The sequence below is a fragment of the Dipodomys merriami genome, unplaced genomic scaffold (genome assembly GCF_024711535.1).
Source record: "Dipodomys merriami isolate MVZ:Mamm:240054 unplaced genomic scaffold, mDipMer1.0.p SCAF_2, whole genome shotgun sequence".
Taxonomy (NCBI): domain Eukaryota; kingdom Metazoa; phylum Chordata; class Mammalia; order Rodentia; family Heteromyidae; genus Dipodomys; species Dipodomys merriami.
Window position 1 is genome coordinate 19,122,406 of NW_027203381.1, and position 24,070 is coordinate 19,146,475.

Sequence of the window (24,070 nt, forward strand, 5' to 3'; positions counted from 1 at the left end):
GAGTGTGCTGTTTAAATCACAGTCATTTGGAGCCTGTGTCCTATGCTGCTGTGGCAAGCAGCTTTCTATGATGTCTTTAACTATCCTTGCTGTGTAATCTCCTAGTGACTTACTTCTAGCAAATGGAATCTGACCAAGCAAAGTGATCAGGGCCTCAGAAGCTGTGCCTTCTTCCATCTCTCTGGCTCTGCTGCGTCCTCAGCTTGCACACTTCATGGTGCTTTGTTTGTTTTTTGGTACCAGTGCTAGAGCTTGAACTCAGAGCCTGGATGCCGTCCTTAAGTTTCTTTTACTCAAGGCTAGCACTCTACCACCTGAGCCACAGCTCTACATTAATGTTTGTAGTAGTTTTTATTGGAGGTAAGAATCTCATGGACTTTTCCTGCCCAGGCTGGCTTCAAACCACAATCCTCAGTTCTCAGCCTCTAGAGTAGCTAAGATTAAAGCCTGAATGAATCACTGGGGCCCAGCTTGGCTTGCGTACGTTGATGACGTACGTGGCGGCCACATGTCCGGGGGCTGCCGGCGACGGCCCGCGAGGAGCTGGCAGGAGCTAAATGCCATCAGCAGCCACACAGAAGCACAAGGACACAGCAGTGCTGCAGCTGACCACAGCCTGGCGCCACCTGGGCTGCAGCCTTACGCTCCCCTCGCGCAGGGTCCAAGCCCACACTCTCACTGTGGGGCGATAAACGCACATGTGCAAAGCAGCTAAGTTCCAGCCAGACTGTAGCGAAGATCTCCTCTCCTGTGCCGGGTCTCACATTCCACCTGGACTTAAAGCGATTCCTTTTAAACTTCCTGGGGCTGAAAATGTGTAACTATAATTATTATATGTTATAACTGATATCTTGATATTACTAATAATGGCACTTCATCACTGGAGCTAGACCTCCAACCCTTTTTTTTTTTTTTAATTCTTTTTGATTGTGTTAAAGTTTGAACTTGGGCCTCATGCTTGGTGGGCTGGCATTCCACCACTTCAGCCACGGCCTTTGCCCTATTTTTCTTTTATTTCTTTTTCACGTATGGTCTTGAATTTCTGTGCAGGGCTGGCCTCAGGCCCTGATCCTCCTGCCTTAAGGCCTCCTGCATAGCTGAGACTCCAGGCACTTGTCACATGCTTGAGGTGCTCTCTTTTGCCTGGACTGGCCTCAATCTGTGATCCTCTCAACTTCTGCCACCTGACTAGCTGGATTCTATCCAGGCACCTCCATACTCAGATAGCCAAGTTTTTTCAAATGCACGACATACTCACCCTGGCTTAGAGTTTTTTAGAGCATGCCCAGAGCAGTACTGAAATCCCCACTGACTACTCCGTGTTTTCTGTGCATGTCTGCCCCTGGCACACTGAGCTATAGGACCCCCTGTAGAGCCCCTCCAGCAGCAAGCCCAGACTGCCAGGCTTTCTGGCCACCAAGAGGTCAAGGTGGGAGGGACAGTGAGAACTTGAAATTGTGTGCTCACTTGCAAATGGTGCTGGCTCCTCCATGACAAGCCATGAGCTGTGGTCATGAGCTACCGTCAGCCAGCCTGGCTGCGGCCCTGTCTGTGTCTGGTCCTGGAGAACATCAGTGCTACCACTCCCCGTCTGCAGCAGCAGGCTCTCCAGAAGGAGAGGAAGCCCTGAAGCTTGGCGGCCTCTCTTTTGTTCTCTTTCCCCAGGGGCCTAGGAGACAAATACAGCAGGCCTGGCCACTGCTGAGCTCATAACGGTAAGCAATAGATGCATGGCACAGAAACCACAGTGCCCGGCTATGCAGCAGGCTGGAGTCAGTCATTAACTCAGTCACGACAAGTGAGCTTTTTACCCACACTGTGCTGCTGCCCAGCTACTGCATCTGCTCCTGGCTGCGCCAAGACGCTGGATGCCAGGATGTGGGGAGGGTGACTTCTAAACCACCCCTGGGAAGTACGGCGCCTGGCAGCTGAGGGCTTTGCAGCAACTTACTCGCTGGTATCTAGGCTAATGGGACCAGGAAGAACTGCTCCTGAAATCCACAGATGATCGCAGGGCTGCAGTGGCAAGAACCCAGCCTGGGAATCCAAGGGCTGCTGCGTCTCGTTCCTAGACACTGTCGGCTTCCACATCTGTCAAAGGGGACTGGCCCCACCCACATCCCAAGCTTTGCTGTGTGGATCAGATAAAGCTATAAGCATCAGATAATCGACACTGGGTGACAAGCCTTTAATTGTATTCCATTCGTCAGAAAAGATGGGTCCATCATAGAGATGAGCAACCGGAGGTACACAGAGCACACAGGCAAAAGGGCCTGTGTATCCGGCCACAGGGCTGGCTGCCATGTACCCACCTCTTCTAAAGGCTGAGCCTGCTCAGCCAGGTCCAGTGCTAGGAGGCAGTCACTGACTAGAGCAGAAAGCATAGCACCTGAGGACCCACAAAGGGGCCTAGGTTCATCATCTGTGGCCATCTGAGATGCACTGGGGACAGAGAGCAGGGCCCAGGGCCTCCTCTCTTTCTGAGTTCCACCTGTTTCCATTCATCTACATCTTACAACATACCCTATAAATCTGTGTTCAACTCTCACTTTTTGGTCACTGCCCAGGTTCCCCTGGGAGGGGCTGACATTCATGTAATGATGTAAATAACTAACACAGGTTTCAATGTGAGGAACACAGGAATGCCAGGATGTGAATGGGGAGCCTGATAAGATAATGTCATGGCTTTGATAACGGCAGATAATTTGAGCCCAGAAACTCAAATCTAAAGACTCAAACAACACCACTACCTGTGTGATCTTGGACAAGGGACTGCTCTGGCCACCGTGGTCTCTGTAGGAAGAAGCATTGCATGACTTCACCTCCATGGTCATTCTCGTTCTAAGGCTTCTAACTCTAAGACTTCTGCTCACTTCTCTCTCTCTGCTGCTTGGCTAGCTCTGGACAGGCCTCGCTTCCTAGCTGGGCTGCAAACAGCCCTGGCTGCCCTGGCTAGGGGCCAGAGCCCCACCCGTTCTGGCATCGTTGTGGCTCAGAGCAGCAGCTGGCAGTGGATTCCAGACTAAATATGGAGCCCCAGACCCAAGCTACTCCCACCTGCAGGCCACAGGGCCCAGATCTCTGCACTACAGCCTGTCATGCTATCCCCCTCTGCCACCTGGAATGCTGATTCAGAAACTGCATACAGGCAAAGGCTAGACAGGGGTCAGGGGGCCCAGGGCAACAATGAACTTCCAGAGCCATCAGAAAAACAGCAGCATACGGCCCTTGCCTCTAACGGGAAAAACAGGAGCAGACTGCCAGCTCAACAACAGAGGGGACAGAAACAGTGGAGCCCCGGGGCACGTGCGGGGTTGTGTGCCAAAGGGAAACAATAACCCAAAACATCAGAAACTAAAAACCATGCCTCTGCAAGGAGACTCGCCCTCTTCTAAGCTAGGATATACAGCCAGGTCTTTCAAGAAAATCTGTGAACACTTGTGCATCCATGCTCACGGCTACACAGCTCACCACAGTTAGGCAAAGAGCCCAGATGCCCTTCCATGGACAACTGGATCAAGAAAATATATAGCATATACACATACTGGAATATATACACATACACTGGAATTTTACTCATCCATCAGAAAAAATAATGTTAAGTGAAATAAGTACAGTTCAGAGAGACAAAGGACACCTGTTTTCTGTCATAGTTGGATCTACGTTAGAAATATATATGAAAACAGACACAGGGTTACATGCATATATGTGCACATATTGACTAAAGAATGATATATGCAAGGTTTAGGCTAGCTGACAATTTAACAAAAGGAATACCAGGAAGCTGACACATGTGTTGTCTAGAGATGGGGAAGGATGGGGGACAAACGAATGTGGAGAGAATAACTGGGTGAATACGGCCTAATATTCAGTACGCATATGTGAAAAATGAACCAGGTAACTCGAGAGGGGGGGTGGGAAAAATGATGGAAAAGGTGACACTGATCAAGATGCATTATTATAGTCAAAAACTAACATGTTGAATCGAACCTCTTTTATACAACTACTTAAAGGTAATTTTTTAAATAATATAAATAGAAATAAGAATCAAGAAAGCTCCTGGGGATGTCCTGCTCCATCCTCCAGTGTGTAACGATTAGTGTTCCCAGAAGGGCAAAGTGTGTATTGAAGATCCAGGCCCTCCTAGGGCAGCCCAGAGCATCTCCCACCTGAAATACCAGGCTGAAGAAACTCCAGGTGACCCAGCATGAACCACGCCTCCCATAGACATCTCCCAGGCTGCCAGGGACTCAAGTGTGCCCCACAAAAGAGGGACTAGAACCCAGGTCCCAGGGAACGTGACCTTAGTGGAATGAGGGTCTCTGCCAATGTAAGCAAATTAGGATGAGCTCACACCGGATTAGGGTTGGCAGACACACCTGTGGCGAGGTGGAGGCCAGACCAAGTGGTGCAGCCCCACCTAAGGAATGCCAACCATTCCTTCGGGCGATTGCTGCAGAGGCTGGAGCTAAAGGAATGTGTGGCCCAGGCCATGGGCTTGAGGAATAAATTAGGTGATAAGAAAAGCAATCATGATAGAGAATGTAGACAAGAATCACCGGCTGGATTTAGGAGCCTATGGTCTGAAATGCCCAAGGCACAAGGGTTCTGCAGCAGTGAAATGGGACCTGGCCTACAGCCAGACGACAGGTGTCACTCGTGTGGCATTTGAGCTTCCAGAGGGGATATACTGTAGTCACCAAGAGAAGAAAGGAGGAAGAGTTGGATAAAGAGGGGATGACACTGTCAAGGGCATCCATTCCCTCTGCTTCATAGACTGAGACTTCCTATAGTAAAACACAGAAGAGATATATTGGCTATGTTGATGCATTCCTCTTTTCAGACACACCTTAAAACAGAGCACAACAGAGCTGGAGGCGTGCCTCAGATGTACAGTACTTGCCAAGCCGGTGGGAGACCCTGAGTTCAAACCCCAGAAACCACAAACAGCAATCTCCAACAAAATAGAGCATAACTAAGTCTGGCAGAAATTTAGTGGGGGAAAAACATATGCAAAACCATATGCACAGGGTTTAAAAATGTTTGTTTTTATAGGACCCAGATGCTTTTAAAAAATGAAGCTAAACTCTCTTTTAAAAAATGTTATAATCTAGCCAGGTACTGGAGGTGCATAACTATACTCCTACCTACTCAAGAGACTCAGAGGTGAGGATTGATGTTCAACAGCCAGCAGGGACAGAATGAGAGAATGAGAGATGAATGAGAGACTCGTTCATCTCCAATTAATTGACAAAAAGCCATATGTGGAAGTAGGGCTCAAGTGATAAGAGTGCCAGCTTTGAACAAAAAGCCAAGCAAGATCACAAGGTTCTGAGTTCAAGCCCCAGTAACAGCACACACAAAAAGGAAGACTTCTGTCATATTATTTAGTTCCAGAGTCAGCTCTAAGAAGTTATGACATTGAAGCAAGAAAAAATAATCACTGGAGTATGGGGCAAGGGAATGGGTGACACTATCCAGAAAGAAATGTACTCATTACCTGACGTATGTAAGTGTAACCTTCCTGTACATTAACTCACCTTTAGAATGACAATTTTTAAGAGTCTCTCTCTGTCTCTGTCTCTGTCTCTGTCTCTGTCTCTCTCTCTCTCTCACACACACACAGAGTATGCAAGCCAGGAAAGGACATAGGTAGCCATCAATGCAACCTTGGAGAACCTCAGCAGGTCCAAGGCTGGACTGTTCTGTGCAGGTTCCACACCCGGGAGACAGGACTAGCCCAAATGCCCCTTAGCAGAGTCCCAGAGGCCTCTCCAGCCTGGAGCCACATCGCTTAGATGCTAAGCCCCAAGCAGGGAGGGAGTTGATCATGCCACCTGCTCTCTGCCACAGCTTCCCATCCCAGATGCACACACTCTCCAAGAGAGCTTGGAGAATGGGCCACCTGCCAAACAAGCAGGGGACAACACAGACTGATATGATGCCCAGCAGGTCACCTGTGGGGAAGATGCACAAAAAGCCAGGGATCCCTTGCATGGCTTCCTCGTGTGGTACTCCCTGAGGCGGGATGGACCTGGGGACTGACTGTGTTGCCCTCATGGATTCAGGGGTGCTAGTGCCAGGGTGAAGGGGACCCCATGCCCAGCCAGCATGTTCCTTAAACTGGATGTCCTTCCTGCCACTCCCCTTCCTGCCCCATAAGCAAGCTTTACTCCTCCAATGGAAACTGCAAAGAATGCCACGCTGAGACACATCTCCAATTAACCAGCATAAAGCTGGAAGTGGAGGTGTGGCTCAAGTGTAGAGTGCCAGCCTTGAGGGAAATAACCAACCAAATAAGTACCACAGAGAATAGCACAGAACAAGCAGAAGTAAGCTCTGCCCCTAAACCAAGACCTTATTAGGATCCATCATGTTTGTTTATGTGCCAGTACTAGGACTTGAACTCAGGGCCTGGGCATTATCCCTTAGCTTTTTTTGCTCAGGACTGGTGCTCTATCACTTAAGACACAGCTCCACTTTAGATTTTTTGTTGGAGATAAGAGTCTCTCACAGACTTTCATGTCCACCCTGGCTTCAAACGGGGATCCTCAGATCTCAGCCTCCTGCAAGGCTAGGATTATAGGTATGAAACATCCGTGCCCAGCATCATTCCTCTTTATTTTGATTGCGGCAATGCAAGTAAAAAGCACCTGTCCGCTTCTAGATTGCACACTTAAGATTCATGTAGATTAGATATCAGTAAAGCCCTGTTCATACTGAAACTGAATAAAAAGACCAATGACTCCAGAAAGTAGGAGGTTCTGCAAACAAAATGGCACAGAATCAGGTTGCTGGCCTTGGAGATGATCAGAGGACTGAGGTCTGCAGGGGTGTGTGCAGGAGGCGCACACTGAAAAGCAACAGAGTGGGTCATTCTGGAGGAGCCTCGGCAGGTTACCTCTGGGCTTCCTCTTTGTGCTCTCCAGCTGGGGAGCTTGTAAAAAATGCAGACTTCTGGGAGCTCTGTGGAGTCTCTTGAACCACACATAGTCTGAGACTAAGATACAGCAATCTACATGTTTTTTGTGTGTATGTGTGTGCTGGTACTGGGACTTGACCTCAGGGCCTCGAACTCTTGCCTGTCCTTTGTGCTCAAGGCTGGTATTCTATCACGCTTGAGACAGACCTCCATTTCTAACTTTGTGCTGGTTATTTGAAGATAAGTATCTTAAGGATGTCCTGCTTAGGCTGGCTTTGAACTGTGATTCTCAGGTCTCAGCCTCCTGAGTACTAGGATCTCATAGGGTTTCAGCCCAGGCTCCCTAAAACACAAGAGAAACATATTCAAAGCACTTCTTGTCCCGCCTTTTCCCATTACTCCCCAGCTTCCTTCCAGGCTCCTTGTCTCTTGCCTTCTCCAACCATCACATGCCTTCTGCCCCTTTGGTTAGGCTGTACCTGCCACCTTCCCAACTGCTCACAGCTTAGCTATCCCCTGCTTTCCCCAAGCCCCTGTGACCTCCTGCTAGGATTGCCCCTCACACACACACACACACACACACACACCAGGACAACATGGAGGATGGGGTCCAAAGTGAGCCAGGCAGGCTCCGGGCCTTTACAGACCTGCTGATCTTGTTTGAAGATGATTAAAACACTAATTACAATATGGTGTAAGTAAGGTGTAGGCAGCAGAGGGCACACTGTTAATTACAAACTACTACGACACCCTCTAAAAATAGGGTGACTCCCTTCCCCGCCCATCCAGGGGTCTAAGAATAACTAACACAAGTGAACTCTCTGGATCTGGTGTTACTCGCATCCTGATACGTCAACACTTTACACTCTGAGACATGGAGCTGGTGGGGTGGTGCTCATTAAAACTCCTCTGCGAGCTGGGCATGGGTGGCTCATGCCTATCATCCTAGCTACTCAGGAGGCTGACATTGAGGATCATGGTTCGAAGTCAGCCTAGGGAGACAAGTCCAGCAGACACTTCTCTCTAATGAACCATGCAGGTATGGACAGCAGAGATAGAAAAAGAACAGGCAGAAGGCACTCAGAAGGAGGAGATGAGATGAACCAGGGCCAAGCCAGCCTGAAAAGCTGGGAATGAGCAGGATTATTTTTGAAAAGACAAGAAGCCAAGTCATAAGGAGGCGAAGTTATGCAACTCAGGCTGGGACATGGTAGATCTCAGAAATTTTTACCTCTCCTCACCCCCCGCCAAAAAAATCCAATTTTGTTGTCAGTCCTGGTATTCAGAAAGCAGAGGACTGTTGCCTGGCTTCTCCTTGTGAAAGGGAATATCTACACAAATGGAGAGCAGAGATCTGGCAAAGCCAGGCAGCATACTGTTCCACAGGAAGACATTGGCTCACTGGCTGCATGGCATCTGAGTGAGCCAGGCCTCCATGCCTCCAAGTGGGGTTGTTGCTACCAAATTCCCATCAATCTACCCCCCACCAAGAGTCAGCCAGGGGACTTGTTCAGACCAGGTGGGGAGCAGACCCAGACACCAGAGTGCAGGGCAGAAGAAACCCTAAGAAAGAACTCCCCACATTGGGCACATGAGGACAGACAAGACCTGACCACCTAGGGAAACCTGAGAATATAACCCCCAGCTGAGAGGGTCCCCAAAGGCTGATCAAGGCCCAAATGCCAAGTTGCTGAGTAGTAGTGAGATTCTCTAAAGGGACATGGGGTCCGACATTGTTCAGGTTGGGCCCAATTTCAGGATGCATGGAATACAGTGGATATTGGATGTGATAGACTTGGAGGTTCCAAGGATGTTATTGATGAAGCAGGGTGCTTGATACAGTGCTCTGAGTGGCCATTTCTCACCAGCCCCCACTGCCATTCTTAGGTACTAAATTCTGAGGGCCAGAGACCACAACCCATACAAAATTATCCTTGGAGTAGAGGAAGGGAGAATCCCCCCCAAATCACCCTATCCTCTTCTTTAACTCTTGTTTTCCAGACGGAAGATGTATCATTGGCTTTCTGAGAACACCCACCCAGCAAAAAGACCCCAGCGCCAACGATTAAACGCCTGCCAGTGAAAATGGCCAACATCAACTCAAGACTCTGCTTTTCTGGTCATTTGGCTCCTAGCAAGGATGACTTTCTAGAATATTCTCTCCTCAAGGAACAACCAAATCCACAATGGTCATGAAGTAGAACAGGAAGTCATACTCAATAGAACAATTTCTTTGAGTGTGTTTGAGCAGACCCAACAGACATCTTCAAATAAAATTTGGTTTTCCCAGGGACAGAGTGCTGGCAGGTAGTGCAGTCACACCTCAGCTGGTAACACAAAGGATTCTACCTTCTGCAGTGGCTTTTTGCCTATTTATTCCTGGTGTTTCTCTTGGCCATGGAATTGCAGAGCAAGAGGAATCAACAAGTAGCAGGACACCAGGATGATGGTGAAGCCAGATTGGGGGACAGGACACAGAAGGGCCCATCTCAGGAAAGGTCACCAGTCCTGGGTTCCCAACACACGATTACTGTTAGTGTTTCTATGGTTTTGACTTTGTTTTCTATGACCATGCCACAAATAACAAACAAAAAACAAAACAAAACAAAAAGGCATGCAAACACAATCCTGCATGAAGCCCTGCACGGGCTGACCGCCAACCAGGGCACAGCCCCAAAAGGTCAGACATGTGACCTTCCCTGGTGAGCCTCAGGGTGAGTGATCAGCGGTGAATACTGGTCACTCCTCAGCACATGCCAGCCAGGGTGGGGTGGGTGGCACACCTGGGCAGCCTGTGGACAGAGGCTGACGCCCAAGGTCAGGGTCAGACAACCACAGAACCTTACTGTTCTTCAGCGAGCTCTCTCTGAGGCTGATTGTTCCACAGGGCATATTCCCCCCAACCCCCCTGCCTGTCTGGCATACCATGGGCCCTCCACAAATGTTTGTGGTTGGCTCTTGGGAGCTAAAAGCAAGATCTGAACTTGACCACCTTGTTTACAGAGGGCCGTCTGGCAAAGTCCTTGCCTTGACAGCTCGCCTTGGAAGGAACCTCACGATGTGGAACCTGCTAGTCCTGCAACACATGCCCACGGCGCTAATAGAATACCCACTCTGTGGGGAGCATTGCTGACCTTCCTGGTCTGAGCACGGGGCACCATCCCAGGGGAGCAGGGCTGAATCCCCACTGGGGCTCCATGGGTCATTCTCTCACCCCCATGGGGGTGGACGGAGGCTGGTGACACACCTCACTTCCGCTCAGTGCAGCCATGTGATCCAACTATGTCGTGCTTCAACCTCCCTCCCCCAGGCAACAGAAAAGTGGAAATTAATCTAATTAAACTCAACAGTGTTCACAGGAAGGAAAATTCTGGTACTTTGCCGAGAGTCACTTTCCTGCCAAGCTTTCTGGGAAAAAGGATACGGGCTTTGGAGCTGGTGGGCCAGAGCTGGAGCTCTAACTCTGTCACTCAGTGGATCGCCAGGGGACAAATGTCAAAGGGGCAGAGTGTCGCGTGCTTTACGGAAGGGCGGTGAGGACACGGAGGAAAGTCGGGAAACGTGTACGGCTTTCAACCCTCAAGTGCTCCGCTATCACACATTCCACACAGGTTCTCAAAGGTTTTTAAGAATAATTAGACGTCGGTGCGGGGGGAGGGGGAAGGGGGGGAAAGGAGAAGGATTGGGATTGGGGGGAGGGGGGAGGCTGGGAAGGGAGGTGAAGGGTAAACAAAGGAGGAGGCTGCAATGCTTGGTAAGAAATGTACGCATTATCCTGCCCATGTAATTGTAACTCCTCTGTACAGTATGTTCACAAATAAAATAAAATTAAATTAAAAAAAAAGAATAATTAGCAATACTTATAACCTTCGAGAATATTCTCCTCTCGTCCCCTCATTCTTCCCCCCCCCCCCCGCCCCGCCACCATGCAGAAGGCCAGAAAATAGAACAAAAGCATACAAAAGGCAATCCATGAGCCCCCAACACATCAAACTTATGAACGAATACAGGATTCAGTTCCTGATAGCATTTTAAAATGGGCATGTCTGACTAGACCTAGCCTGTTGGTGGCGCTCTTCCTCAGGAGGAAGAGCAGGGACAGTGGTCCCATGCAGGGCATGCTCCAGGACTCCTGATAGAAAGGCAGGGCCCCTCCCCCCAGGGGGAACTCCCCAAAGCCACGCCCCCAATACCTGCCACAGTGACTGAGATGCTCATCTCAGCTGGGCCTCGAAGTAGTAGCCCCGTGAGGCAGGCAGGTGATGAGCTAGTTTTCCCTTTATCTCCATTTTAGAGCATCAGAGAGGGAGCACACACTGAGAAAGGTCACACAGGAAGACAGTCACGCCAGAGCTCCCAGTCTGACAGTCCCAGGTCATGTCTAATGACACAGGCAATACAAGTTGAGCATCTGGGTATTATACCACCTCCCTCTGGATGGGACAGAGTCCATACTTCCTGTGTGTGACTGGATGGGCGGTAATACAGCATAGGTAGCAGTGAGCCTGCTTCAAGCCTGAGCTGGAAGAAAGCCTGGCAGCTGCCACTTCCATGTCCCATGGCACATGGTTATCAAGCCATCCATACCAAGACCACCATGTTGGAAGAGAGCTCAAGCCAATCACGCACCATGCTTCACAGAGGAGAAGAGAGGTCTCAGGATGCCCTGGGCAGACATGGAGTGAGGCAGAGAGGCCCTCATCTCCTCCATTATTATTATTTTTTTTTTGGTCCGGTCGTGGGGCCTGAACTCTGGGCCCGAGCGCTGTCCCTCAGCTCTTCAGCTCAAGGCTAGCGCTCTACCACTTGAGCCACAGCGCCACTTCCGACTTTTTCTTTTTTGCTTATGTGGTGCTGAAGAATCGAACCCAGGGCTTCATGCATGCAAGGCAAGTGCTCTACCACTGAGCCACCTTCCCAGCCCATCATCTCCTCCATTATGAGCCCAGCCCCAAATGTACAAGTGTGAGGGAAAAACAATGAAAATATTGTCTTCGGGCAATCGTTAAGAGCAAAGATAGATCTGTCAAAGAAGGAATTATGTGTCCAGATTAAAACAGAAATCCTGCCTGTGTTTCCAGCCCTCAGGCCTGCAGATTCGAGAGTAAAGTGTCAACTTTTACCCACATTCCTGCCTGCCCTGCAAATCTGACTTGCCAGCCGTGCAATCACACAAGGAGCTGCAATCACACGAGCTAGCTCTTGAAAATCTGAAGACATCAACTAATTTAGCTTCCTTGAGGCCAGGAACCAAGTGTGAATTGCCTTTGAGCATCCAGTCTACATGAAGAAATATTGGAAAGAAAAACAAAATATTATTGAAAGTGCCTTCTCTTGGGGCTATGTTTTTTAAAGAGTTCTTGTCTTTTGCCAATGTCTACTGAATTATTTTTGATTAAAATGATATGACGACAGGAGTTTTCTTCAAATGTCCCATAGTTAGGGAAGAAGATAGGGAACAGAATCAAGTTTGAACACAATATGGAAACTAAGGAGCCCCGTCTCTAGGCCCTTTGGGCTTTAGTTGTTTTTCAGATAATGTCATGCTTTTGCTTGGCGCTGCCTTGGATTTTAACCCTCCTACCTCAGCCTCCCACATAACTGGGATTACAAGCATGTACTACCATGCCTGGCTTGTTCTTTCAGACTGGATCTCACTAACTTCTTGCCTGGGCTAGCCTCCAACCTTGCTCCTCGATCTCTGCCTCCCATAAAGCTGAGATTAATTGTGCAAGCTACCATGCCTGACCTTAGACATTTGAAAGTGATGCATGTACAGTTCAGTGGCAGTTGTATTTCCACTGTTGAGCAATCACCATCAATATCTAGTTCCAAATTATTTCCTTACCTCATAAAACAATCCTCTATTCATAAAATCCTCTATTCATTACTGCCCCTCCCCTACTCCTCCCCATCCCGTCAGCACCAATCCAAGGATCTGGCTACCGTTCTACCAGCCCAGCATGGCTCACATGGAGGGTCTGGTACACCCTGTGACTTCTGTGGCCAGCTTTTTTTACTTACCTGGATATTTCTGAGGATGCTCCATTCCATAGCTGGGCCAAACCATCCTTTTTCACAGCTGACTAACACCCTAGTGGACAGATGGGCTGTGCTTTGTGTATCCACTCATGGGCTGATGGACATTAGGTCATCTCCAGAGCACATCTGCTTCATTCTGACTTTACTTTTGAACTTTCTAAGCATGAGGCCCTCGTCAAATCAACGTTGCTAATTGGTAAATATGGGCCACAGAGAAAGTAGGGTGTGGACAGGAGCAGAGTCACTAAACAGTGAAGGAACCTGGCAAAACTTAGGGAGAAGCATTCACAACTGTGAAAGCAAAGTGGGTAATAAATTCTAATTGCTCCTCTCTGGGGGTGTGGCTCCCACACTCTCTAACTGCTTTAAGCTAAAGAACTATTGGAAAATTTGTTTAGGCAAATCACAGGTGAATGAGCCATTCTGGCCCGGCTGGTCTGGAAACAGGGCCCAGCAGTCACAGTGGGACCTGGGGAGTGAGGGTGATGGCTGGGGGCAAGGCAGCCAGTGGCCAACTCATCCCACCTTCAAATCCCAGTACTGCCCAAAGAAAAAGCTCTGTAAACACTATACTGGGGAAAGAAGGCTGCAGAAGACCACTTTACATTGTAGCTCTCAGCCTGGGAAAGCTACTTGCCTGTTTTCAGAGGAAGATAGTAACCCCCGCCCCTAAATATTAGAATATTAGGAACCCAGGACTGAGAGAGCTCCCAGGGCCTTGGAGGCACAGAAGAGACATAAATACATGTAACGGACCTCAGAAAAGTACCAGAACCTTCTAGACTGCATCTAGAGGAAGAAGAGGGTGTGAGGAATAATGGGTCCTGTGGAATGAGCAGGACTTTGCCTTTCTGGGGGTCACACCAGCAGCCCTGTCTCCGCCCCTTGCTCTCAGCGTGCACCTATCTTTGCTGACCCTTAAATGTTCAGAACCACCATTACTAGGCTTCTGCCCTGATACAGAACCTCCAATGGTCCTCAAGTGCGGTCCACACCAGCCCCTATGGGAGCTAATATTTTGCTGAAGCTAGCCTTGAACCATAATTCTCTTGATTTCTATCTCCCAAGTAGCTGGGATTACAGGCATGAGCTACTGCGAGAGACCGTTTTTCTTAGTACAGTCATTCTTAACCCAGGGACAGAGCCAAGACCCAGAGTTCAAGCCCCAAGACCAGCAGAGGTGGGGGCAGGGGAGAAGAAGAAGAGGAGGAGGATGAATGCAGTCATAAGATTCAATACATAGCTTACAAACTTAAGAAATCTGAGGGAAGGGGTAGAGTTGGAAGAGATGGGGAGAATGATGAAAGAGGTGTAGCATTGATTAAGATGCATTATATTCATAAATTCCTTTGTTGAATGGCAACTCCTTTATACAATTGCTTAAAAATAATAAAATACCTTGCAAAAAATAATAAAGTCATTCTTGGTGCAGTAGATTTTTTTTTCTACCTATAGCCAATGATATCCCACAATATTTCCACACTATCCCTCATAAGGGAGATCATGGTGAGATACAAAATAGCACCTTGTATGGCTATGAACCAAGTCTGAATTTTAAGGCCACCGTACCCAAGACAGCACATTCCTCGCGGGCCCCTTAAGCAAGATGAGGGAAGCAGATGCTGGACTCTTGCAGGAGCCCCTGCTGTCCGACACTTCCCCAGTATGTACCCAGAGGTGGAAGTGGTGATAAATGTTGAGTGCGCATGCCTCCTAGGCCTGCACAGCTTAAACTCCCATTTACCCAGCAACCACTGTCCAAATCTGTAAGCGCACACAAATTTGTCCATTTCTAGTGGCTCCTATCTGTAATGTTGGCTATTCAGAAGGCTACGTTCACAGGACTGAAGTTCAAAGCCAGCCCAAGAAGAAAACTCCATGAGACTCAATTGCCAGTTAACCAGCAAAATGCTGGGCTGGAGGCGCAGCTCAAGTAGTGGAATGCTAGCTATAATTAAGAAAGCCACAAGAGTAAGCAAGCTCAGTGAGGGTGCGAGGCTGTGAGTTCAAGCCCTGGTACCACCACCACCACCACCACAAAAAAAAGGTACCAACCGAGCCTTCCTTCTGACTGTTCAAAATTCCTCTTACCAAGATGTACCATCCTGCACCAGCAGGAGGCTGTACCACCAGGATGAGATGAGGGGAGGCAGAGCCCCGGCCTGGGTCTCAACAGTAGTTTCAATCTGTTCCCAGAACCTGACCATGCAGATGCCCAGGAACCTGAACCAGATGCTAGTGAGTAAACACATTAAGCTAACAGGATTAAGGCAGGCTGGCTGATGTAGGCAGGGGATCCATTTCTGGAGGGAGAAGAAGGAAAAATGAGTATTTCAAAAATTCCTGACCCTCAGCACTGGCCCCATCAGCCAGACCTGCGGGACGTGACAAAGCAATCCCCATCAGCACGGGTCCCTGCCAGAAGCGACAGAGCAGATCCGGATGTCAGACCTCACTGCATAGGCAACTACTACAACTAAACACATCTGGTGGCCGGGCAGGGCACACAGATGCCAGCCAGCCTGTGACTGCAGAGATACAAAGCAGGATGCCTTTCTTTTTGCTTTCTGACACAGCTCAGGGTGCTGTAAGCAGACACAAGAGACAGATCAACTTCATGCTCTAATGATCATTTTGACCTCTTGTGTCCTTCTGTTTGGGGACAAGCCAAGCCTTGAATTCTGCAGCCACTTCCTTGATCTCAGGCTCAAACTAAAGTCTCAGCAAATTCCTTGAGTATGGCAAAGGCTGAGGGTCCCAGTTGGTGATGACGTCAGGAGCTTGCCTATCCTAAGGGAAGCCCTATAAGGGAACAGTGTGGGTAGTGTGGCTCCACCCACTCTTGATGGACTCACACATTCTTTCTGAATCACTTCCGGGTCAGCTGTCACCACAGCTGCCAAGCAATTCTATGTCTACGCCCCAGTAGCTGTCTGAAAGTCAATGTCATTCAATCAGTGGTATACAGAGTGATAGCACTGCCTCTGTATATAATAGACACTCACTAAACACCAACTCTTTGCCTGGGATTCCCGAACTACTGACTCCCAAGCTGACATGTGTTCTGGGTGTGGGTGGAAGTCTATCATGGGCACACTGTCTTCCTTGTGATGGCCAGAAAAGCAGAGTCAACTGCTGCTCAGAACTTGCATACTAAGCAAGGCGTGGTAGTACACACCTATAATCCTAGCAGTCAGAAGGCTAAGAAAAGAGGATGAGGAGCTTGCAATGAGTCTAGGCTGCCAGGGAGACCAGGTTCTCAACAACAGACAGACAGACAAGAGCGAGAGACAGACAGACAGATCACAGACTGCCTGTGCAGCCAGCTCTGTCACCTAGGTCCATCCTTACAAGCACCTGCTGGACTAAGATGGTTAGGACACTTCAGCTTGACAAATTAAGGCTCTACTGGCAGAAAACAGAAGGTTGGCAAAAGGATGGAAAAACCAAGGTGTCAGGCAGAAATGGCCAAGAGGTGGCTAAAGCCATGAGGCCACTTCAGAGGGAGTGGCTTCCCATGGCCAGCCTGCTACTCAGGGCTGGATTCCCACATTGCGGGGGAAGGAGGGGCAGGGTGAGTGGCCAGGTGATCTACCATTGTACAAATTTAGCATCATAGGAGGTGAAAATGCCATACAGAGAGATATGGTGCCATCTGGTGTGGAGAACCCAAAAACAGAATCCCCACAGGGCACACCCATCCTTACAGGGAACCTAGAAAGATAGCTCATCAGTAAGGACCTGGCCTGATCAGGCAGGAGAGAAGGTTCTGGATTTCCCTAATGGATGGAGTTCATCATTAGACCTTTCCTATGGAATGAGCTAGAGGCAGGTTCAGTCCTGCGCCATGCTCTGCTCACACTTTCCCGATGTGTGGCAGTCTTCAAGATGCTGCTGCTCCTCTCTCCTCTCCATACCTCAGCCCCATCCACTGAGCCCCAGGCCTGAAGCTTGGCTCCAGAGTACAGATTTAAGTCAACACAGGGTCAGAAGCCCCAGCATCTCCCCATCCCCCTAGACCTCCTGTCCACAGTCTGGGAGTCACTGGAAGAACTAGCCTGGGGTCTATATGAGCTAATTTCTCCTCTGGGTCCCCCAGGATGACAAGTCTGGTAGATGTCCAAAGCCATCCGAGGCCTGAGGGTTTCCAGTTTCCTGGAAGATATTTTTGTTTTCCTCACTTCAAATCCAGGTTCAAACCATAAATCTAGCCCCGCCTAGGTCCATGGGTTCAATGCTATTTGGCTTTCTTCAAATGTCCCCTGTTGCCTATTGGAGGCAGGGGTCCCCATTTCTATTGCTTGTCTTATCTGCAGTCCTGGTAAAGTCAGGATTCAGCCCCTCCCCCTTTCCCACCTCTCATGCATTCCCGGAGTCCTGTGACAGAGCACCACTGGATTTTCTACAGCGTTTTTTTTTTTGGCGCTTTGTGTTGGAAGGCTTCCAGATACATCGTTTTGTGGGACTACACGCTTCTAAGCCCATGTTGGGGTGTTCCCATGGAGGCTTTCCCTAGCTGACCTCCCAGGGCCCTGTCTTTGGAGAACCCCACAAAGACACAGGACACCTACTGTGTGCCAGGCACAGCTGTGGGTCCTGAGGATTTGGATCTCCAGCCCAGCCCAGCCCAGCTCAGCTGCCGGGTCCAATGACACAGACAGGGCTCAGGGTTTTCCCATTTAATTAGCATTCTAGTCTTGGCTCAGCTTGTTACAGCTTTTTAGTGGCTTCAGCTACAGTGCCTGCTGCAGGAAGCCCCATTTTCCCCGTCCAGTGCTCTTGCTTCAAGGGTCTCAGACAGGGCACTGCAGGGGTTAAAAAAATGAACACGCCTCTCCCACTAACTTGCTCTTCTGCTTACAGCTGAAGCCTGCTCTCCTCTCTGGCTCTTGGTCATTGAATTCTGCCAGCTGGGCCTCCAGCATGACACAGCATCCCAGCCTGGCTTCCCTCAGGAGCCCGCAGCCCTGTGTGACAAAGGATTCGCTGACAATGGGAGGAAGAGGTCTGCTCTCATTGTCTAGGGCAGCCGCCACCACCACGGACCATCATGGCCACACTAGGGCAGATATCTATCTCCCTACTCTTAGGATTGTTGGCTTCTGCCTGGTGTTGAGGATTGTCAGTGATTTCAGCCCAGGCCCTGGGACCTGGAACTCACCACAATCTTCCTCTGGCTTCCCTAGCAGCCAGAAGCTCGTGTTTAGGTTGCCATCTGCCCAGCACTAAGCCTGGGAGACTCTGGGGCTCCTCTCTTATCCCCTGAATTGAAATAATCCCACAGACTGTACTTCTCAATTATATTTAACACCGGACCTTGCTAACATCCCTGGGTTCCAGGCCTGGAGCCTCATCAACCCCAGTGGCCGCTTGCTCTGGGTCACATCTCCTTCTGACCCAGGGCTGCCCAGTTCTACTCTGCTAAAAGCCCTATCCCCCATGCTAGACCACAGACTCAAGATGCAGGTCCTGGCTGAAGCCTGTCTCCCTCATCGCCCTTGCATTTGACCTCCTGCTTATATTCTCTTCCCACAGCCAGACAGCATCTGGCATTAGTGCATACCACCAATCGCCACCCGCAAGCCTTTCCTTCAACCTCAATGCCCTTCTCCTGTCTCTTTTCCTGGCTAGCTCATTTCCTCCCCTAAGACTCATTCCTGATTTGTCTCCTTCAGGAAGTCCTCCTTGGTTGCAGGTACCCCAGGTCCTGGAGTTTCCCTAGCACTATACTCCCTAGAATGCAACAAACCAAAGCTTGTATGTCTCTCCCACTAGAGAGCAGGCTGCTTGAGGGAGGGCCTCAAGGTCCTAACACAGAGGCTAGCGTAGAGACTGGCATAGAAATCAATAACTACTGAGAAACCTACTGACCCCAGGATGATCAACAAAACCTCTTTGGTCTTTTTCACTAATACTTTCAAGTTTTTCCTTATCTACTTTCAGGCCTCTGCCCCAGTCTAAAACCCCATGGACCACACACTCACAAAGTTACTCTTCCATAAAATCATGCCAAATGCTGCACTTGCTGTGTTGTTGCTATGGAAACGGCCTCCATCCTTTCTCTCTCACCACCACCCATTAATTAGCAGTTGGGTCCAGCTCCCTAGCTGAATAAGCATTAACAGTAGACATAAAGGAGTTCTGGAAGGTTCAAGGCCATGATGACCATGTCAGATGGTGAAGCTGCTGTGTCAGCTCTGAGCACTGAGTTTAGAGTATGGAGAATAGAGTTCAGATCCCTGCTTTGCTGTTTACTTGTGACTTGGGCATGTTACTAACTCTGGAGACTTAGCTTCCTCATCTGCAAGATGGAGATGGGAATAACAATGCTGATGTTTGATGCTGCCCCACTTGCTGAAATAATAATGCATAACATGGGGGCTGGTGGGGAGTCTATGTGGACACTAATATAGTACTAACTATAAAGTCAAATCAAGTGCAGGGTACCCAATGCCAACCAAGCCTCTATCTGGCCCTGCTGTCCTCTTCTCCCACAGCAGTTTTATACTTCCTAGAGTCAGCAGAAGGCCCAATGATACGTGTGGTTCCTCTTGCTGGGCAAATGTGAGGACCTAACAGCTTTGCAGACACTTAGAGAAATTCCTAAGGACACTGCTACTGGGCTCAGAAGCCACAATGAAACAAGGGATCCAAAAGAGGTCCCCAGGCCACCACCTCTCCCAAGTGTCATTCATTCCTGGATGGAGAAGGACAACATACAAGGCAGCCAAGGCCTATTTTGGAAGGAAGCAATCTCAAATGACTAGTGGAACTTTTTGCCCTCTAGAACCCTAGCAAAGGGATAAAGACATAAAGTTCTCTTGGGAAAATATGGACCCAATTTTTTTTTTCCAGTAAGCATCTGGTGTAGAGAAATATGATTAGATGAGCTATGAAAAACCAAGACTTCCTGGTCTTATTCGCCCAAGGACTTGCCATGCCCTTAGGCAAGTCATTTCATTTCTGGAGCTCTCTGGTTTCTGGAGATTTGCTCACCTGCAGCTCTGTGATGCTCTAGGCAACTAAGCTGTAGGGGGTGGGTATATTCATACCCTATTCTGAACCACAGCTCAGCCTGGGCTTCGTGCAAGAGAAACTCAAGCTGCAGCTATTCTTTAGGGGTGCAGGAGTGAGTAGGAGCACGAGTGGGAGAGAAATCCTCTTCAAAAAATAGCAAAAAGGGCACCCATATGACCAAGCAAGTTCCACAGCAACACCATCAAGTTTGTAGAACTTTCAAAATTACAATTTGCTGGGTGCTGGTAGCTCAAACCTGTAATCCTAGTTAACTCAGGAAGCTAAGATCTGAGGATAGTGGTTCAAAGCCAGCCCAGGCAGGAAAGTCCATGAGACTCATCTCCAATTAACCACCAGAAAAACTGGAAGTGGAGCTGTGGCTCAAGTGGTAGAATACTCGCCTTGAGCTAAAGAGCTCAGTGACAGCGCCCAGGCCCAGGGTTCAAGCCCCAGGACTGACAGACTGAGCAGAAAACATGATGAGGCTCCATCTCCAATTAACTATCGAAATGCTGAACTGCAAACATGGCTCAATGCCCAGTGCCAGTGGCTCCCACCTGTAATCCTAGCTACTGAAGAGGCTGAGATCTAAGGGAACTGGTTCAAATCCAGCCCAGGGCAGGAAAGTCCTTGAGACTTTTATTTAGGTTTTCCCAGAAAACCAAAGTGGTGCTGTGGCTCAAAGTATTAGCCTTGAGCAAAAAGGCTCAGGGACAGTGCCCAGGCCCTAAGTTCAAGCTCCACAACTGACCAAAAAAAAAAAAAGGCTTAAGTGGTAGAGCATCAGCCCTAAGCAAAAAAGCCAAGTAAGCATGCAAGGCCCTGAGTGCAAGGCCCAGTAGCAGCACAAGAGAAAAAGAGAAGGGTGGGGAGAGATGGGGGGAGCAATGAAGGAAGGGAGGGAGGGAAGGAAGGAGAGAAGGAAGGAAGGAAGGAAGGAAGGAAGAGAGAGGGAAGGAAGGAGAGAAGGAATGAAGGAGAGAGGGAAAGAAGGAGAGAGAGAAAGAAGAAGAAAAAAGAAAAACTACAATTTGTCTATGTGTTCCTCCTCCTTCTCTCTCTCTCTCTGGGTGCGGGACCACCCATCTCCTGCTACCTTCTTTACAATGGAAGCTGTGAACATAATAACCTTACAAGGACAGTGGACTCCCAAGTTGAAAGAAATTAGAGGACAATGTCAGGAACATCAGAGCTGAGTCTGAGAATAGATTAAAAAAACAGAAACATGGGCTGGGGAGGTGGCTCAGTGGTAGAGCACTTGCGTTGCATGCATGAGGCCCTGGGTTCGATTCCTCAGCACCACATAAGCAAAAAGAAAAAAGCCGGAAGTGGCGCTGTGGCTCAAGTGGTAGAGCGCTAGCCTTGAGCTGAAGAGCTGAGGGACAGTGCCCAGGCCCAGAGTTTAGGCCCCACGACTGGACCCAAAAATAAAAAATAAATAAAATAAAAAAAACAAAAACAGAGCCATGTACTAAAATATCTATATAGACCTGTAGGAGAGATTTTGACCAAAGCCCACACTTCTTATTGAATCAGCAGAGGAGGGAGTGGGAAGAACCAGAAGAGTAGCAGAATAGCTCCTTACCTGTCCAAAGCAATCTTTCCCTTGGCTTCAAGGTCAGACCTGTGAACTGCCTTCCTCCTGCAGAAGGCCATGGTGTTGGGCCTATCTGGGAGGGTTCAAATAGGGCCATAGGGGCCTTCACTCCATTGCTTCTTTCTGTGTTTGTTCTAAGAGAAGCAACAGCATTATGGAACCCTGAAGCCAACATATGGAAAATTGATTAAGTACCTAGGTAAGTGCTCTAAAATATTTATGGTTTGTTCTCTCCTGCAGGCTCTATGATTGCGTAGTGACTTCACTGTTCCTGTTCTCCTACTTTTGTGTGGCTGTACCAGCAAATTATGCAGCCTAGATAGGTGTTACATGAACACTTGCTGGACTTAAGATTCTTACATTGGTCTCTAATACTAGACTCTAACAGAGAAGGAATGTGTTTCTTGTACATATTTCGACATATACAAAGTTACAGGTGCCCCAATACACACTTGGATATAAGGAGTGATTAGTTGATTAACCAAATTAAAAAACCCTTCAAGCTGTGCTGAGAATCTTCAGTCACATGAACTGAATTCACACAGGCCTGTGGGAGCTGTTCACCGCTTTCAGGGCCTCCCAATTCCTGGGCAGGAAGGAGGGCAGAGGGACAGTCTGGGATGGTTCCTCAAGGGTCTATTATTTTAATCTGATGCTATGAAACCAGTAACTAAAGAAAAAGCCCCTGTATTCAATTAGGACTCCAGTACACAGGCACATGAGCAGACATATGTTGTGTAAACACACATACCATATGTATTTTGTGTATGTCAATACTGGGGCTTGAATTCAGGGCCCAGGCACTATCCCTTAGTGCTCAAGGCTGGAACTCTACCACTTGAGCTAGTTCTACTTCTGGCTTTATGGTAGTTAACTGGTGGTAAGAGTCTCACTAATTTTCCTACTTGGGCTGGATTTGAACTGCTATTCTCAGATCTCAGCCTTCAAGATATGTAAATGAGTGACGAATTCGCTAACAGCAAGTCATTAGCTGAGTGACATCAATTCCTGTCTTCAATCAAAAGTATCTGGAGTAAGAGCAAGTAGTAGCAAAATTTACCATTTACCCAAGTAAGTGGTCAATATTGAAATATAAAGCTATGGGTTGCCTGGAGAAATCAGAGGGAAGAAAGTTGCCCTTGGCCTACTGGGAAGCCCCAGGCTTCCCACTGTCACTTCCAGAGGCTCAGTGTGCTTATCTGTAAAATGGGGTTGATTGACCCTGACTCCCAAGATCCTCTTCATAAATGACTGCTCAGGGGAGCCGCCCTGTAAAGTCGTACCAACATGTTATTATGCTAGCAATCTGCTCATCATAGCTGACACTGAACACCAGAACGCATTACAAATTACTGCCTCCGAGTGTTCCTCATGCAGAACAGACACTTGACACACGATGATGACATGAACCATGTGTAAATCAAATCCTGTTTCAAACACTCAAGGTTTCCTCGGACCAGCCCACAGTGTCCTGGCCACCTACTAGCTTCTGTTCAGGGCTTTCTGTTCCTGAGGAATTGGATTGTCGAAATCCAGACAATTTCCGCGTGGGGCCCAGGCCTGCGGCGAGCCGAGATTCCAGAGGTTTTGGCCCAGCCCTGGCGCTGGGCAGGAGGAACCCTGGCCGGCTGAGCGCCCTCCCCGGCGCCCTGGGCGGCTCCTTCCTCTACTCCAGCCCGGCGCGGCAGCGGCAGCGCTAGAGCTCCGCCACTTTCCCCTCGCAAGGCTTCAGACGCCGCCTAGCTTGCAGCTCCAGGGCCTCTCGCCGGGGAGGGTGAGGGGGATAATCCCCGGGTCGAAGAAATGAAAGCTGGACCCGTGTGATGCACGGCGGCGCCGGGCCACGGGCAGCCGTGGACAGGGCCTGGGCAGGAGCAGAAGCAGATCTGGGTCCCGCACTCACCCCAGACTGAAGAATTGGGGAGCTTGGAGGAAGGGTTGGGGACGCACAGCGCGGATTCTTCCAGCGCCTGCCCAGACAGCGGCGGGCGCGCGCAGGCCGGTGCACCCACCGGCGCCTCGGTGCAAGGGTCACCGAGGGAGGGGGCGGTGACACGCGTGCTCCCGCCCGCGGCTCCTCCCCGCTCCCCGGGGCCGGCCCAGCGCGGGGACGGGCGGACAGCCCTCCAGGTTTTGCGGGATGTCAGGAACACGGAGAGAGGGGCGGCACCGATGGTCGGGGACTCGCACAACTGAGGAACACAACACGACCCCCGGGTCTCCCACAGCCACGGCCGCACCATGCCGTCTCCAAGTAACACCAGCGCGCACGGACACCCGTGACAGCAAGCCCAGCTCCGACGACCCGGCGATCCCACTCCGGATCCCGGCCCACGGAGTGGGGAGGGTCCCCACTCTGCGACGGCCCGCCCCCTCCCCGGGCGGAGTGTGCTCACACACAAACAGCGGGGCGGGGAGGCGACGCCTCCCTCCTCCCAGCGGAGACGCACGCGCGGCGCCGCGCCCTCCCCTCTACACGCCGCGCCCCCTTT

General features: G+C 49.5%; 1 protein-coding gene across 4 annotated transcripts in view; it reads right to left on the bottom strand.

The window, feature by feature from the left end:
• Positions 1–24,070, bottom strand: part of Ctif (cap binding complex dependent translation initiation factor) — a 231,771-nt gene that overhangs the window by 206,203 nt on the left and 1,498 nt on the right. The gene's annotated exons all lie outside the window — the stretch shown is intronic.